The sequence below is a fragment of the Pogona vitticeps genome, chromosome 1, assembly GCF_051106095.1.
Source record: "Pogona vitticeps strain Pit_001003342236 chromosome 1, PviZW2.1, whole genome shotgun sequence".
NCBI lineage: Eukaryota > Metazoa > Chordata > Lepidosauria > Squamata > Agamidae > Pogona > Pogona vitticeps.
The window spans coordinates 329,919,527-329,938,450 of NC_135783.1; the positions used below are offsets into that span (position 1 = coordinate 329,919,527).

Sequence of the window (18,924 nt, forward strand, 5' to 3'; positions counted from 1 at the left end):
TTCTAACTTTCTCCAACTTTCCTAGAATTATTCACTTTTCAATTAAATCTTATCTTCTTACGGTATACCCAAAATAAGATAGCCTTAATTTTATTCTCTTAACCTTGTAGTGAGAATCCAGATTAATTTATGTCCAAAACACAATAGAATCCATATTTACCAGATGCCTGGGACAGGAATCACCAGCTCCTGAACAAGATGGTTTTTTGTATCAGCAAAAGCAAAGCACCTATTGATCAGCTTAATAAGTGACCCTGCTGTTTTTTTTTATTTATTTATTTATTTATTTATTTATTTATTTATTTATTTATTTATTTATTTATTTATTTAATTTATATGCCGCCCACTCTACCCAAAGGTCTCTGGGCGGCTTTACCCCTTTCTTACCCCTTTTACCCCTTTCTCATGTATTATGAGGGCACTCATCTGGAACACGTTTCCTTCTCACAACTGCGCCTCTGCTGCTAGACTTCCCTCAACATTCAGCTTCCAGCACATCTCAAACCATGCCACAAATTTGCAGTTGAGTGAGAAATTATAATTCATGCACATACCAGAGTACAGCATCCGAGAAACACACATTGGTTTTCCTTGTGCCTTTTTCTCTCCCTGCTCTAGTTAGATGTCACACTCAGAGCACAAAAGCAGAAGAGACACACAGAAAATGGCAATTCCTTTCTATGCACATGTCTTCAATTGAGATAGAGAGAGACAGAGAGAGAGAGTGTGTGTTATAAGACAATAAGACTATTGTCCACTCACTGACTTTCATTATTGTTGAACTGGAGGCAGAGGATGATAGTTACTGCTGACACTGAGGGATGGCAAACTTTTCTCTTTTTTAACAGTGAAGGGTATGAGATGCCATCCCAAACTGCTGACAATTAAATATTTCACATTCAAATGCATAGCATTTCAGGGACCCAGAGCCACCTGCAAGCACAGAGGAGCAATTACATTTAAGTGGAATTAAGAGCAATTATATTGTCTGTTTAAGGTTGCTCCTTTCAGATGGCTTCAAAACAGAATCTGTGCCTGAGAAAAGGACTGCCTAGCGTGATCTGAGCATGAGATGCAACAGTGCTCCATCTTCCCCAATGGACCAACTGGTCATGAGCCTCTGATTCCTTATAAGGATAATGTTATTACTAATAATAAACTAATAATGATCCTAAGTGGTGAACTAGTAGAAAATAAATATTTGATGATATTTGCAAAGTCTATATGCATATTTTCTTAGGTCCCCACATCTCAAAATAATGCATGGATAATTATTTCTTTACATAAAAATATATTTGTGAAAAAATAAGTAGACCTGGATATTAATGCAATGCTCCTTCACAATCCAAATAGTGTACGTGTCTGCAACATTATTTATCATATGGTTCCCATATTACTTCTTTGTGTTAATATCACAAATACGTTTTGAGCTCAAGATGATTGTACTTTAAATAAAGCATTAAAGGCCTTTCTGTTATTGTTCTAGTCTTCTGTCCCACTCAGATATAAAATTATTTCTATCTCACTTCCTTTTAAAGCTTTTTAAAGGACATTAGCTTCTCAATTTCCTAGAAAAATAGCTAAGGAAGTTATTTTATTACCCTGTTAATAAGAGAATATATTGTACACAGTGGGGATTGTACACGGTATCATACTCATGTAGCACCGATTGAAAGGAAGTGTTGGTGGCAATATTAATAGCTACGTGATAGAAATAAGTGAAGCCACATAGGCCTGAATTATGGCACAACAGGACATGTGAACATTGAGGAAATAAAAACTTATGACTTCTTTGAATAACTGGCCAGAATACCATTCGTGATTGTATAAGTTTACGTAACTATCTGTGACTAACAGGTGCCAGGGCACATCTTGGCCATATGCGTGGTCACATGCTGAACTGTACAACTGAGGTGTGCCCCCGCTTCTCATCCATTAACTGCAATTCATCACACATGACTTTACAAGTGGTGCAAAAACAGATCTGAGGCACAGATCTTCATGGATCCAGATGATCCCAATCTCCAAAGTGGTATTTGAATCCCTCGGCATTTTTAAAAGACGTTTGGAAGAGATGCCAATTCAAGGAAAACCACCATCATATCTGCATTAGAAGTAGTTTCCACATGAGTAAGTTTCACACCTAAACCACAAACTGCTTTTAAAACATATGTTTATAATAGAAACCTGACAAATATTCAATAACAGGGAATTGCTTAAACTAAGTATTCAGGTCAATGGGATAATGGCTAACCTTAAATATTTTTAAAGTTTGTGCTTTTAAAAATGCTAGTACATATTGGGAAGCTATTAAGACAAACAAATGTATACTGTTATTAGGTACAAGTGTCTGGGTATTTCAAAGAAAATGTTGAAAAATTCTCAGGTAAATTAACAGGACCTGAAAGTAACAAAAGCTCTCAATTGCTCATTCAGGGAAAAGGAAAAAAAAAGAATGCAATAGCTTGAAAACAATAAACAGGATCCACAGTGGAGCTCTTTCACACTCTTGTGCATTTTATCACTTAGTCATAATAAAATTTTCAGTATTTCAGTTGAGATGCTAAATTTCTTAGTGATTTATGTTACTATTTTTAATAGCTCTCTTAAAATGGTTATAAAGGAATGCATTGCTGACTTGTGAGAAATGTAGTATGATTTATTTTATTAGAATAGGATTTCACAGTGATATATGTTTGATTCTTTGTATGTCCTGGGAAAATTTTTCACCTGAGAAGTAGCACAGAAATATTTAAAATATATAAATCATATCCTAGAAGAGTGAGTTCACTCTACCAGTCAGCTCCTTGCATGAATGGATTTTCTGAAAGCTTACCATAGAATGTTTTTTGTTCTTTTATTTATCCTATTATCAGAAATAAGACATAATCACAGACCATCAAATTGTGGTTACGATCAACATTTTCTGAAAGACCCAGATACTTGCACCTAATAATAGTATCCTGTACATCTGTTTACCTTAATAGCTTCCAAATGTCCACTAGATTTTTGATGGGCTTTTTGAAAAGTAAAAATCCCTCTCACAGGAGGCTAGTCCCATCTTTTCTGTCCTTCTACAAGCAGATGAAGACCTTTCTCTTCAGGCAAGCTTTCCCTGAGTGACTCGCTACCTGCCTGAGTGGGGTTGTTGAATGGATTGTGGTTACCTTACTGCTTTGAATGTGCTTTCATGTTGCTTATGTGTTTTAGTATAGTATTTTGTTGGATCCTTTTTAGTATGTATTTATATACTCACTGTTGTTAGCTTTAATATTGTCTTTTAATGATGTAAGCTGCCTTGGGTCCTCTTAAGGAGAAAGGCAGGGTAAAAACAAACAAATGTTTCATGGAACATCTCTTTTGGAGATCTCAGATCTGGAACAATGAAAACACAGCAGTCAAAATGCATCCTATAAGCAGCAAATATGGGAGACAGCAGGGAGACTCTTCCTGGAATCCTCTGGATCTCAGCCAGTGGTTCCATAAGAGTTATGAAGTCTGATTAGACCACAGTTGTTGCTGTGTGCCTTCAAGTCGGAACCAACTTATAGCAACCCTTAGAAAGCTTTCAAAGTAAGTGAGATTATTTAAGAAGTGGTTTTACCAGTCCATATTCCCAGTGAGTTCCCATGGCTGAGCCGGGATTCAAACTCAGGTCTTCTGAGTCCTAGTCCACCAATGCCCAGTTTACCATACTGGGTATCCCTGATACCACCAGTAGCCCCAGAGAAACAGATGCATGTGCAGAGGCTGAAATAAGCTAGTTGTTTAAGTACTAAAACTTTGCCCACAGGGATACTTTTATCAGGGGCAAAGGGTACTAGTTAACAGTGGCCTCCTTCCTTCCTCATCACAGACATTTAGACCTGGCAGAATGACAATTTTCTGAAAAAGTCCACAAGTGTAGTTATAAATTATTCTCTACGGGTAATAGACAACATGATGTATTTCTTCTTCTGTGATCTTTCAAATTGCTGTGGAAAGTGAAATATATCCAGCCTTAAAAAGAAAAAAGAAAAATAGAATCTTCAAATTATTGTAGCTTTCACATGACTGTGGATATGCAGATCTGAAATGGCATTAGAAAATTGCCTTACAATAGCTAATCCTAGGGAAGACATTGAAATGTTTATGATGGAGAGATTTAAGAGACATGGAAAGATGTAAATGGAGTGCACTATGGATCCTATATGCACTTTTCCAGCTGTTTGTGGTTTTTGAAGTATGGGGATAGACTTATCAGCTTTGACGTAGTATCCCTGTTCACTAAGGTACCTATAAAGCAGATCTTTCCAGATCTTTCCAGACAACATCAAAGCCCTCTTCCAACACTGCCTAACGACCAGCTATTTCCAGTGGGATAATGAATTCTATGAACAGACAGATGGAGTGGCCATGGGGAGCCCCCTCAGCCTAATTATAGCAAACTTCTACATGGAGTGTTTTGAAAATTCCCTGGCTTTGGCACCCCTCGCATCCACAGTCTGGTTCCAATATGTGGATGACACCTTCGCAATTTGGAGCCACAGTGAAGAAAAATTGGAAGAATTTCTGAACCATCTCAACAGCATCCACCCAAATATACAATTCACCATAGAAAAAGAAATAGGGGGCCACCTCCCGTTCTTAGATGTCATGGTCCTACACAAAACTGACCTCCGACTGGGACACAAGGTCTACAGAAAACCCACCCACACAGACCAGTACCTACACAAAAACACCAACTACCACCCACAGCAAAAAAAGAGAGGCATAATCAAAACACTGGTGACCCAGTTGCAGACAGACAGAGAGTCTGAGTTCATGTCTGGAAGATACCAGACGTGGCTGACAAAGATAGGGATACATCATAGAAAAACAAGTCCCTATTCTCCATTTCCGAATGGTGTGGCAGAACGCAGGAATGGAGTCCTGCAAACCATGAAAGATGCCCAGTTAGCGGATGCTAACATAAGTAGTTTATACTTGCAAAAGCAATTAAAATGGCTAATTATATAATTAATCGAATTTGGTCTTCTGTCACAGAACAGACCTCATATTACATGTTATATGGCAAAGAACCTTCCCTGGAACATATGAGAGTGTTTGGATTGGGATGTGCAATGCCTGGGTGCCCATTCCAAAGGAAACAAGGAGAAAAGGGAGACCAAAAGCCAAGAAAATGAGGTTTCTGGGGTATGAAAAAGGGTCTAAGGCATATAGATTCTTAGATGGAAATAAAAATATGGTTATTTCCAGATCAGCCAATTTCTGTGAACATGAAAATTGGGACAAGGTTCATGCAAACTCGGAAGTGTTCACACCTATAAACAATAGTGAAAAACCTCACGGAACAGAGGTGGTTCCAAGGCAAGTGGCTGAAAGAAGCTCAAGTCCCAGTAACTCAGAGGTGGATGATGGGGAATGTAGTGAGGCAGAGAGTCAGCCTGTCATCAAAGAAGAACCAGGAGTTCTCAGAAGGTCAGAAAGATCTAACAAAGGAGTACCTCCATCAAGGTTTGGTGTGCGGGAAATAAGATTTTGTCACGTGTTCCAGAACTCAAGAATTATCAAGAGGTGTTGCTTCTGCCTGAAGCAGAGAAAATGAAATGGCAACAAGCCTTGAAAAAAGAATTACAATCCATGGATGACCATGGAGTGTTTACAGAAACCACATTGCCACAAAGACACAAAGCACCTGGGAGCAAATGAGTCTATAAAAGAAAAATGCAGGTCAATGGGGAATAATAGGTACTCTTGACACACGTTTGGTAATACAACCCTCCAGTAATTTAAAATAAAATGTTGATGTAGATAGTGATTGGGCCAACAATATGGCAGTCAGGAAATCAGTATCAGGTTTCACAATAAAGTTTGCTGAGACATTGGTGGGATGGGAATCAAGGAAGTAAGGTACCATTGCCACATCCACTGCTGAGGCAGTTTGCTGTTCTTTCAGAAGTGTGTTCAGAGCTGGTGTGGTATAAGCAAGTGCTTACAGATCTGAAAATTAAAGCAGATCAAGCCATAACAGTGTTTGAGGACAACACTACATGTATACAGATGGCAATCACAGAAAAAATGAGAAGCAGAAGCAAACACATTGATATTAAATATCACAATGTTAGAGAGGCAGTAAAAGAAAAACTAATTCAACTGCAGTATTATGAAACAGAAAAGAATGTAGCAGATATTCTAACTAAACCGCTGAGTGTGCAAAGACACAGAGAACTAACTAAAGAGTTGGGAGTAAGTTCTGCTCAGGTGTAAATTAGGAGGGGTGTCAAGAATAATTTCCACACTGAGGCAGAACAAGGCCTATGATAATCAGCAGCCATATTTGACAGGTGTTCAAAATGCTGAGTCATGCAATATGTGTATTAAATGAAGTAGTGTCTGGGGTGATGCAATGTCCTTACCGATTGGCTACATGTAAATGTGCATGTGCATAACTGTGTGGACATGTGGAGAAGATGCGGGATCTCTTCTGATGAATGTCATGCTGCCGGTTTGTGCTGCTAAAACTTCTGAATATATTGCAAATATACTTGGTGTTGGAAGAAGGTGTCTTTGTCTGTGTGATTCAACTAGACTGCCTGGACTGGGACAAAACTCTGCTAATTTACACCAACACATACATACATACATACATACATACACACACACACACACACACACACACACACACACACACACACACGCCAGATGCCTGTCCAAAGCTCAGATCTGCCCTATATGGAACATGGAAGTAGCCAACCAATTACACAGAAAGGGGAGAGAAATGAGAGCATATATAGTAAATATAAAGTCCTTGGAGACTTCGAAAGTTTACCACCAGTATTTAAAGAAATCTTCATCTGAATAAAATAAATATCATGTATGCATAACTGCAATAGCTATAAAAATACTGACTCAAAAGAAACTAGTTTTTAAACATATCTAAAATCTGTTGGAAATTGGTCTTTTTCTCTCATGTATGCTTTGAAAAAAGGATATACACTCAAGGTTTTATATACATTTCACTAATGCTGCCATAAAGCCATGGTTATACATGCTAGTACTGCATTAGCTATGTGCTATCAACACGAAAGAAATACTGCACATATTTATACAAAACTGTAAGATCACAAATCAAGAAATAGCGCAAGACTATAAAATATTATTACACATGTTGCATCTGATGCATTTGACTATAGGAAAGTGCTATGTGAAGGAGAGATAGGAAAAAGAGAAAAAGAACAGAGTTAGCCGTCCCCTCGAATAGAGACATCAGAGAAAGAGGGAGAGATAAGGACAGAAGTAATAGAAAGGGAAGGAAAAGAATCAAATGGGGAAGAGGAAAAGGTCGAACTCTGTTTGGTAGAGGAAGGAAAAGGGAAAAAGGAGGAGGAGTTAATTCTGCCCGTGTGGGAAAAGAATATAAAATATCAAAGGGGGAGGAGAGTTTTCAGTATACAGAGGAGAGAATGAGGGAGGAGGGAAGGGAGAGAGAAACTTAAGACGATGAGCTGAGATACGGGAAAACGTGCAGGTTATTGAAGGACTTTCCTAACTTAAAGGATTACTGCAAGACCCGGAGTTAAAGAAGGAGAAAGGATCAGTAATGGAGACGCAAGAATGGACAGTTGTGGTCTTTCCCCAAGGACAAGGTCATTGGAGGAAAGTAATCAGATCCCACCTTCAATCAACCCCTGCAAGAGGGAGACTAGGCCATACATCCTTGTTGCAGTACGATATGCACAGTGCGGAGGGCTCCATTGAGGAAGCCTACAGACCAGGAGCAGTTTGGACCAGCCCCTCAATAAACTTTCCTAATTTATAGTCGGAATTTTCATCATCATATTATGGACAATAACCTGATCTTAGTTGTTTTGATCCTATAGAAGTTGTGGGCTCACCAAGTGTTAAAGCAAATAAACCTGTTGATCTTTCAAAAGAGGTTCAGTGGCTATTTCCTGTCAAAAAGGAGGAACTGCTACAGATTTCTAACGAACCCAATCACATGCTATCAAGATACTTGAAATATCAGAGCGTATCTGAAAGCATGAAATGGGAAAGCTAGAAAAAAACTTGCAACTACCTACTTACTGCAATTTCGTATATCCTTCTTAGTAAGGATCTGCTATTGGCTATATTGTTCTTCCTTTCACTTTCCTTATATCTTTCTGGTTGCATATTTTGGTATAATGAAATTTAATTAAGAGCAACAAAATGGTACTGCAGGTAAAATGCTGTAGCATGATCAGGGTGAGCCAACTCAGATTTCCTGTAGGCCATGATGTTCACTAAGTGACCTTGCTCCAATTATTGATTAAGGGTTGTTGTGAGGATACTGCTGGAGAATGAAAGGCATGCTATGAAGCAAATGAGAAAATAAAAATAAACAATAAGCAACACTGAAACCAATGAGACACTCTCTACCACTCATTTGGATATAAAACAAAGATCAACAAGAATGTTTTCAATTTTTTTTCTTGATATTGTTTCTTGCTTATTTTTAACATCTTCTTAATTCTACATTTCTGCTTTTAACCCCTACCAATTCTTGATTAGAGAACTACAACATACACATAATGCACACGTCTCTTTTCTGTGAAGTACTTTTTACTCGTTAGTCCACATTTTACTGGTGGTTGCTAAGCAACATGCATAACATTAAGACATAGATTCATTTATCTCAGAACACTTTCAATTTCCAATATGTACTACTCTACTTCAGGGTTCTTTATTCACATTTCTGTTTACTATTTTTTCAAGTTCCTTCCTTATTTTTGATTACCTACACTTTCCCTTTCCACTTCCTTTTCTGAAATTTTGAAAGTATAATGATTCATAATTTGTTAAACACAGACAACATTCTGCTAAGAGCACCACTCTCTTTGTCCTGTCACCCACTCATTTTCCTTCTTGCCTTCCTTGGATCCATTTGTCCCACAAGTGATTAGGTATCCTTCAGTCTCAAGAGACTATGGTAATATGCTCTGTATGGAGCACTTGGAACAGCGTCTAGTGTGGCTGAGAAGGCCAATTCGAGAGCGACAATCCCTTCCACACTGAAGACAAATACAATCTGTCCCCTGTCCAGCTCCCTTATTTTGCTGCTTCCGAGACTGCCTCTTTGCCTCGGCCTGCTGGACAAGGGTCTCTTCAAATTGGGAGAGGCCATGATGCACCGCCTGCCTCCAGGCCGAACGCTCAGATGTCAAGGTTTCCCATCTGTTGAGGTCCATTCCTAAGGCCTTCAGATCCCGCTTGGAGATATTCCTGTATCGCAGCTGTGGTCTCCCTCGGGGGCAATTTCCCTGCACCAATTCTCCATACAGGAGATCTCTTGGAATCCGACCATCAGCCATTCTCACAACATGCCCAACCCAACATAGACGTTGCTGTTTCCGTATGTATACATGCTAAAAATTCCAACTCGTTCTAGGATTACTCTATTTGGAACTTTGTCTTGCCAGGTGATACCAAAAATGTGTCAGAGACAACACATATGGAACGTATTCAGTTTCCTCTCCTGCTGTGCATAAAGGATCCAGGAGTCACTGCAGTACTGGAGTGTGCTCAGGACACAGGCTCTATAGAGCTGGATCTTTGTATATGCCGTCAGCTTCTTATTAAGCCATATTCTCTTTGTGAGTCTAGAGAACGTGGTAGCTGCTTTGTCAATGTGTTTATCCAGCTTGACATCTAGGGAGAGCGTGTCAGAGATCATTGAGCCAAGGTACACAAAGTCATGAACAACCTCCAATTCTTGTGTGGAGATGGTAATACAGTGGGGTCTCGACCTACGAATGGTCCGACTTGCGTACTTTTCGACGTACGTACAGCTCCAGCCGCAAAATTTCGGATTGATTTGTGGCCAGAGCTTCGACGTACGGACTGAAAAGGCAGGGGGAAAGGGCGGGAAATTCAAACCGTTGGTGGCGAAGAGGCTGCTTCTTTCACTCTTTCGCACCAACGGTTTGGAAAAGGGAAGCGATGGGAAAGCCCAACCAGAGCAAGCGAAGGGCAGCGCAGCAGTGGCGGGGAGAGGGTCTTGCTCCCCAGCCGGGGAAACCTATTAAAGAGAGTTCTCCCTGGCTTCCGTCATCGCTAAGGGGAAGCTGCCCAGGGCCTCTTCGGCGCGGCGGTAACTGATGCCGGCCAGCCCTCGCCTGTGCTGATGACTTTAGGCATGCTGGGGTGTGCGTGGCCACCGCAGGAGGAGCAGCGGAGAAGCTGCAAAGCTGCCCGGTGGGGGGAAAAGCCCTGATCGGCTCCCGCCTTTCTCCCCCACCCCGCCCAGCTTCTCCGCTGCTGAAACCACCATTGGGGCAACCCTTTGGGAGAAGCCGGGTGGCGGGGAAGAAAGGCAGGAGCCGATCCGGCCTCTCTCCTTCACCACGCAGCGTCTCCTGCAGTGCTGCGCCCGATGGCGGTTTTGGCAGCGGAGGAGGAGAAAGGCAGGAGCCGATCCGGCTTCTCTCCTCCACCGCGCGGCGTCTCCTGCAGCGCTGTGCCCGATGGCGGTTTCGGCAGCGGAGGAGGAGAAAGGCAGGAGCCGATCCGGCCTCTCTCCTCCACCGCGCGGCGTCTCCTGCAGCGCTGCACCCGATGGCGGTTTCGGCAGCGGAGGAGGAGAAAGGCAGCGGGGGTGGCCAGGCTCGGTGGCCAGAGCCTTGGCCCGGCAGCGGGGGTTAAGAATCCAGGAGGCCTTCTGGCAGTGGGGGTGCAGGTAAGGTTCTGCTTTTTGCTTCTTTAAAACTTTTTTTTTTTTTTGGTCTTTGCAGGGTGGGATTGGGCTGGTGGGGTTATGTTTGTGTTTGTTTTGTTTTTTTGCAGCCCCAGGGGCTTGCAGTGTTTTAGTTTTGGGGGGTATTTTTTTCCTGTGGGTCTGTGCTTAAATGTGCTGGGTTGCAAAGACTGTGCTAAAAATTTCAAAAGTGCTTTTAACACTGTTCCCTGCCTCCCCCCCTCCGTTCCTTGCCTCCCCCCCTCCGTTCCTGAACTCTTCTTGAGCTAAGAAAAAATAAAAATATATCCCCATCTAGTGGTAGAAGGCAGAATAGCAGCTTCCCATTAGTTTCTATGGATGGGAAAGAGCAGATACGGATTAAATGGTTTTCAATGCATTTCTATGGGAAATGCACATTCGACCTACGAACTTTTCGACTTGCAGACTGCCTTCCAATACGGATTAATTACTTAAGTCGAGACCCCACTGTAAAGGGAGGTGAGTCCACGCCCTGGCCCATGACTTGTGTTTTCTTCAGGCTGATTGTTAGTCCAAAGTCTTGGCAGGCCTTGCTAAAATGATTCATGAGGTGTTGAAGGTCTTCAGCAGAGTGGGCAACAACAGCTGCATCATTGGCAAAGAGGAAGTCCCGCATGCATTTCAGCTGGACTTTGATCTTTGCTCTCAATCTAGAGAGATTACTGTAAAGAGTTTTCCATTTGATCTAGTCTGGAGATAGACACCTTCTGTCACAATTCCAAAGGCGTGCTTCAGCATGACAAGTAACTGCAAGTAACTGCAAATATAATTGGGCGCAAGTAACTGCAAATATAATTGGGCACCCTCTCCAGCTTTGTAACTAACCATTCTGGAGATCCAATAGAACCAGCAATATGCTTGTGAGGGTTTAGAAATAGTCCAAAGGTATTCAGGGTCCTTGATAGTCTTCTTTTCACATATATACACTACACATGTACACTGGACATTTGGTTCATTGGGTTGGAGAGAAGTATTTAATTTGCAAGATCAAAAGGAATTCATTGCAATTGGTGTCAGGTCTGCTTATTGGACAGAGATTATGTTGGTCACCAGATAGATTATCTTACCCAGAAAAAACTTCTATTTAACCTCTTAGTGGCTCTCATTGTCATTAACCATGGCATCTTTCTTGGTACAATAATTTTTCTTAACAAATAGTTTGACAATTAACAATAATTAGTTGGCATCAACTCTGAATTACGGATATCCTCCTTGGGTTTTCTAGCTGTAAAGTGATTTACTACTCCCTTGCTTTACTAGCACTCTCAAATTATGCAGCTTGTCCAAGGCCACACAGGTGGCAGGGCATATAAGACTGTCAACCACACACTCTCCATGTGGTATCAGGAGGCCCCTCTTTTATGAGGCATAGAGGTGATTTGAACTACTGCCTCTGTAACCAGGTGTTCAAACCCAGTGAGCTACCACATGGATAATTTATTCAAAAGAATGATATTGAAGGCTGCAATGAAATTGAAGCAAACAGAAGCTTTCTTATCTAATGTAAAGTAATGTAAGCAATTTCCTCTTTTCATGTATCCTGGATACCTGTCCAGGATGGGATAATAAGATACATTTTGAATTTCACTCTTCAGAACCAAAATGGTAAGGTCTACCAACATTTTAACACACATACATGAATTATGATCTACCAGAAAGGTGTATATTAGTTATTGCAGATGACTTTACAAAGATTATATCAGACGTACCTGCAAGGCACATGCATATTTAAATATCTAGGCTGCAGCATAGTTGGTTAGGAAAACAGCAAGGAAAAACTACTGCAGCCATCACCAGAATGACACTGCACTGTGTACTATGTTCCCATGGCAACTAGCCATGGGAAGATGAATGTTTCATATTCACTCTGCTCAGCAGCACATGTTTAAATCAAAATTTCATAGAGAACATCTTGACTGAAGATACATGCACAAAGCCAGGTTATTTTTGCATTACTAAATAACGATAGAAAATAATCAATGAGGTCATTTGGTAAGGAGCAGAAAAAAATACACAGGCATTAGCATGTCTCTATCGTGTGGCCCCATGTATCCCAATATAAGCAAACATAAAATAGAGAACATGGTAGGACATATTACCTGTTTTTAGTTATTGTTATCTTATGTATCCTGACCCAGAGATCTATGCTAACAGCAATAGGCAGGAGGCACAGTGCAAGAGGCTTAGAGATACAAGGATTTGTATAGTTTCGGAGGAGGTAGCCATGTTAGTCTGTGCAAGAACATCAGACAAAATCCAAAGAGACAAAACAAAACAAGGCAAAAATATGTGGTACGTTAAAGACTAATTATTATACTTTAGTGTAAGCTTTTGTGGACACGTACACGTCAAAATCCATCATGTACAGCCAAACCTTAAGATACAATCGCATCTGCTCCAACCCAAGGATAGAGACTCTAAACTCAAGGATCTACAAAATGCATTCTTCATGCTACAATACCCATCCCATGTGATTAGGGAACAAATCAACAAAGCAAGATGCATAACCAAAAGTAACTTACTACAAGACAGACCCAGAAGACAGACTGAGAGAACACTGCTAGTTGTCACTTACAGTCCACAACTGAGGCCACTCATACTCATGTTAAAACAATCCAGCCCATCCTTGACAAGAACATTTCACTCCCCAAAGCCCTTGGTGGGAGACCCATACTTGACTACAGTCAACCCTCCTGCCTCAAGCAGAATACTAACAAAAATTGGACCCCAATACAATGACCTGGACAAGGGGACTAAACACTGCCACAGACCCAGATGCTAACTCTGCCCACACATCTATTCTGGTAGCACAATTAATGGACTTAACAATGCTAGTGTGGCATCTGCCCAAGTCATGAATAGTAATAAGCTATTTGCATACCCCTTCACAGATTGCTACCTCGTCGTGGCGAAGGGGCTTGAGTAATTCAGAGAAGCTATGGGCTATGCCGTGCAGCAACACCCAAGATGGACAGATCATAGTGGAGAGTTCTGACTAAATGCGATCCACCTGGAGCAGGAACTGGCAAGCCACTCCAGTATCTTGGCCAAAAAAAAAAAACCATGAACGGAAACAAAAGGCTAAAATATATGATGCTGGAAGGTGAGCCCCTCAGGTCGAAAGGCATCCAATATGCTACTGAGGAAGAGTGGAGGACAAGTACAATGAGCTCCAGAGCTAATGAAGTTGGTTGGGCCAAAGCCGAACGGACGCTCAGCTGCGGACGTGCCTGGAAGTGAAAGGAAAGTCTGATGCTGCAAAGAAGAATGCTGTGTAGGAACCTGGAATGTAAGATCTATGAACCTTGGGAAGCTGGATGTGGTCAAACAGGAAATGGTAAGAATCTACATTGACATCCTGGGCGTCAGTGAATTAAAATGGACGGGAATGGGTGAATTCAATTCAGACAATTATCGTATCTACTATTGTGGGCAAGAATCCCGTAGAAGAAATGGAGTGGCCCTGATAGTCAACAAAAGAGTGGGAAAAGCTGTACTGGGTGTAGCGTTCAGCCCTGCCCTCACCTGTCCGTCACAGCTGAGCAGTGGAAAAGCAGTCAATGAGGGGACGGAAAGTGGTGCTAAAGGGGGAGCAGCTGGGATATAAATGGGTGTGTGTGGAGTGTGTGAAGGAGATTAGGAGTTCAAGATTTAGAGAGAGATTTGGGGAGTCTGTGGGCCTGTGAGCCAGAAAGTCAGTGAGAGTAGGGTTCTGTGTTAGTGAGTTCAGTGAGTGAGAGATATTGATTAGCAACTTGTGATTTACCTATTTTATTTTACTGATCTAATAAACAAGTTTAGGTTTCAAAGTTACACTGGTCTCACTGAATAATTAGTATTAAAACTGAAATATTGGTAACAGCAACTGTGTAGAAGAGTCAGCACCTCCTGAAGGCCTGAGATAATAGAGGCTTCAGCATGCTCGCTACACTGAGATATAATCTCAAAAATGATAGAATGATTTCAATACAAATCCAAGGCAGACCTTTCAACAACAAAGTAATCCAAGTTTATGCACCAACCACCAATGCTAAAGATGCTGAAATTGACTAATTCTACGAAGACTTACAATACCCTTCTAGGACTGACACCAAAGAAAGATGCTCTTGTCATTATAGGGAACTGGAATGCTAAAGTAGGGAGTCAAGAAATAAAAGAAACAACAGGTAAGTTTGCCTCGGAGTTCAAAATGAAGCAGGACAAAGGCTAATAGAGTTTTGTCAAGAGAACAAGCTGGTCATCACAAACACTCTTTTCCAACAACACAAGAGGTGACTCTACATATGGACATCACCAGATGGAGGCTCATAACACTGTACAGGAGGCAGCAACAAAAACCATTCCAAAGAAAAGGAGAGTGGCTGTCCAATGAGGCCTTAGAAATAGCAGAGAAGAGAAGGGAAACAAAATGCAAGGGAGATAGGGAAAGTTTGTTTGTTTGTTTGTTTGTTTGTTTATTCCATTTATACCCCACCTATCTGTTCATCGCGAACACAAGTTACAGAAAATTGAATGCGGACTTCCAAAAAATAGCAAGAAGAGACAAGAGGGCCTTCTTAAATGAACAATGCAAAGAATTAGAGGAAAGTAATAAAAAAGGAAAAACCAGAGACCTGTTCAAAAATTGGAGATATTATATATCTAGATTATATATTTAGAGTCACTAGCAAGGTTATGCTTAAAATCCTACGAGGTAGGCTTCAGCAGTTTGTGGACCGAAACTCCCAGAAGTACAAGCTGGATTTCGAAGGGGCAGAGGCACTAGAGACCAAATTGCTAACATGCCCTTGATTACGGAAAAAGCCAGAGAATTCCAGAAAAGCATCTACTTCTGCTTCATTGACTACGCAAAAACCTTTGACTATGTGGACAACAGCTAACTATGGCAAGTTCTTAAAGAAATGGGAGTGCCTGACCACCTTATCTATCTCCTGAGAAATCTATGTATGGGACAGGAAGCAACAGTTAGAACTCGATATGGAAGAACTGACTGGTTCAAAATTGGGAAAGGAATACGACAAGGCTGTATATTGTATCCCGGCTTATTTAACTTATATGCAGAATACATCATGCGAAAGGCTGGACTGGAGGAATCCCAAATTGGAATTAAGATTGCCGGAAGAAATATCAACAACCTCCGATATGCAGATGATACCACTCTGATGGCAGAAAGTGAGGAGAAATTAAAGAACTTCTTAATGAGGGTGAAAGAGGAGAGCACAAAAAATGGTCTGAAGCTCAACATTAAAAAAAACTAGGATCATGACCACTGGTCCCATCACCTCCTGGAAAATAGAAAAGGAAGATATGGGGAACTGCTTGACGCCATGACAAGACAGCAGCAGGAGGACAGAGCTCTGCCCCCTGGGCTGAATTCTGACCTGTTTGGGACACCCCAGGGTGTTGGAACCACCCCGGAGAGGTGGTGAACTGGGGGGGGAACCTGTTGATCACTGGGGGGATGGCGGTCATCCCCGTTTGATCCAGGAAATTCCCTAATCAGCCAACGGGCAGAAACAAGCAGTTTCCTGCTTGCAAGTCGTCGGCAGCCAACAATAAGAGAAGCAACAATCAGCTATTCAACATCAGTGTTGCCATCGGGTGAGATATATTTTTACAACTTATGAATGCTTATGACTACCCTTGCAGAAGACAATTCCTATATACTGAAAAAAAGAAACTTCTATCAATCTCATCAATCACAGAGCGGCAGAAAATCTGGAGAGAGGGATAGTTGATGCAAAGAAAATAATTTAAAGATTTATGGGACATTACCTACTAATTTAAATACATTTAAAATATACTTTAAGAATATTATAATTTGGCATTATAAATCTTAAGAAATTTTCTCGTAAGTTATTACTAGTTAAGTCTGGACTTATCTCATGTTTTGACTATTTGAAGTTTTTTGGCATAATGCCCAGAACAGTGACCTTGAGTACTCTACTGCTGTTTAAAGCCTGGAAACTTGTTTTTATTTCTTTTTGATTTTTTCATGCCTGGCTGGACAAATTAACCATAAAGTGGATCTTTTTAAACTGTACTGTGGGAATTAGTATATTGGGCCAAAGTGAAATTTTTGGAACCACGTCCAGGGACCTGGAATTTCAGTTTTGGCTGACCCAGAAATGCAGGAACTAGGCTACCAGGACATGGATACAAACACTGAATTGGATTGTGATATTTGGGGGTTTTGAACCACAGTTTAGGCCTGTTTGGCCAAAGTAGATCCTCTGAAAACTGCCCCAGGAGTTGGAAGGGTTTGTGTTTGACTAGCTAGCATAAACCTGTGGGAATTAGGCCATCAGGCCGCGGATACAACCATTGCATTGTACCTTGGTACTTTGGGGGTTTAAATTTTGGTTCAGGCCTATTTAGCCAAAGCGGACTCTTTGAATTGACTCTGGAGACTTGGAATATCTGTTTAGCTGGCATCAATTTACCAGGGATCAACTAGGACACAGACACAATCATCGAACTGGACTGTGAGACCTGAGGGCTTCAAATCTTGGCTTAAGCTCTTGAGCAGCTGGAACAGAATGGCACAGCAAGAACAATTTTGAGATGAAACAAAATCTACCCTTCAAACAATACTAGAAATAGTGAGATCCCACTACCAAGAGGAAAATTATTCAATGAATATCTGAAGAATAATAGTCAACAAGAGACAGGGAATAACGAAGAAAGAAATGAGAGTGTACCGGATGATGTATGGCAATCAAAAGAGGAGCTGGAGGAAATTAATGGGGAAAACCTAAGAGAAACAACGTCAATCTTGGATCCGAAGAGAGTATTAAGGGAAGACAAGGGGAGAAAATCAGAAAAATTAATTTTAAAAAGCCTAGAACATCTATTGAAGATAGACCAAATGCATAAAGACCTAGTGGAGATAAATCAGATGCACAAAATGGTTTCAGAGGCCATGAAAGATGGCAGAATACTTAGAGAGACAGAAACAAAAAGTGAAAAAAGAGAAATAAGAGAGGGAATTACTTAGAAAGATGAAAAAGGGGAAAATAGGAAGGGGGCCCTTAATGTTGAAAAACATGTATATATTTAATTTCGGGAATTGTAAAGAAGCATATGCTTTATATTAAAAAGGAAAATTAAATTGAAATAAGGACCTCTAACCAGGGTAAAGATGTAATATGGTGGCTTTTTATTTTAGGTTAATTAAACTAGATATAAGGTTGGGGCATGGAGCCGGAACTACTTTTATTAAGAATGTTATTAGAAGATCTTGAGAATAATGTACACTATGAAAGTAATATTATGATAGTAGCCATATTATATACTAAAATATGTACATGAACGGTTTGAATGTTTGAAATATGTCTGGAATTTGGGGGGACAACTGGGAAGACACTGAGGTGTAAAAATCTAATAATTGTAAGCAAATCATGTAACACGATGTTTGATAAGCACAAACCAAATGTAGATAGAGTGAAAAACTAATAAAAAATTTTTTTAAAAAAAGAAAAGGAAGATATGGAGGCAGCGACAGATTTTACTTTCTTGGGCTCCATGACCACTGCAGCCACAAAATTAAAACACGGGTGCTTCTTACGAGGAAAGCAATGACAAACCTAGACAACATCTTAAAAAGCAGAGACATCACCTTGCCGACAAAGGTCCGCATAGTTAAAGCTATGGTTTTTCCAGTAGTGATGTATGGAAGTGAGAGCTGGGCCATAAAGAAGGATGACTGCTGAAGAACTGATGCTTTTGAATTGTGGTGCTGGAGGAGACTCTTGAGAGTCCCCTGGACTGCAAGGAGATCAAACCTATCCATTCTGAAGGAAATCAACCCTGAGTGCTCACTGAAAGGACAGATCCTGAAGCTGAGGATCCAGTACTTTGACCATCTCATGAGGAGAGAAGACTCCTTGGAAAAGACCTTGATGTTAGGAAAGTGTGAAGGTAAGAGGAGAAGGGGATGACAGAGGACGAGATGGTTGGGCAGTGTCACCGAAGCTCTCAACATGAATTTGACCAAACTCTGGGAGGCAATGGAAGACAAGAGGGCCTGGCGTGATCTGGTCCATGGGGTCACGAAGAGTCGGACAGGACTTAATGACTAAACAACAAACATTTGCATGTATCAATGAGAGTGCTGGAGAGGCGGAGTCATGAGATATAAGAGTCTCTGCAGGAGAAGGAGGGAGATTGAGAGTTTAGAGAGTTGAAGA

General features: G+C 40.9%; 1 protein-coding gene across 6 annotated transcripts in view; it reads right to left on the bottom strand.

Annotated features, from left to right (window-relative positions):
* The window catches only part of EFCAB11 (EF-hand calcium binding domain 11), a 52,167-nt gene that overhangs the window by 19,701 nt on the left and 13,542 nt on the right, over positions 1-18,924 (bottom strand). Inside the window, exon 6 of one of the 6 annotated variants that reach the window (XR_013540790.1) lies at positions 555-3,375. The exons of the other annotated variants lie outside the window; for them this stretch is intronic. The gene's annotated coding sequence lies outside the window, so the exon portion shown is untranslated. The remainder of the gene's footprint in view (positions 1-554; positions 3,376-18,924) is intronic. 6 annotated transcript variants of the gene reach the window in all.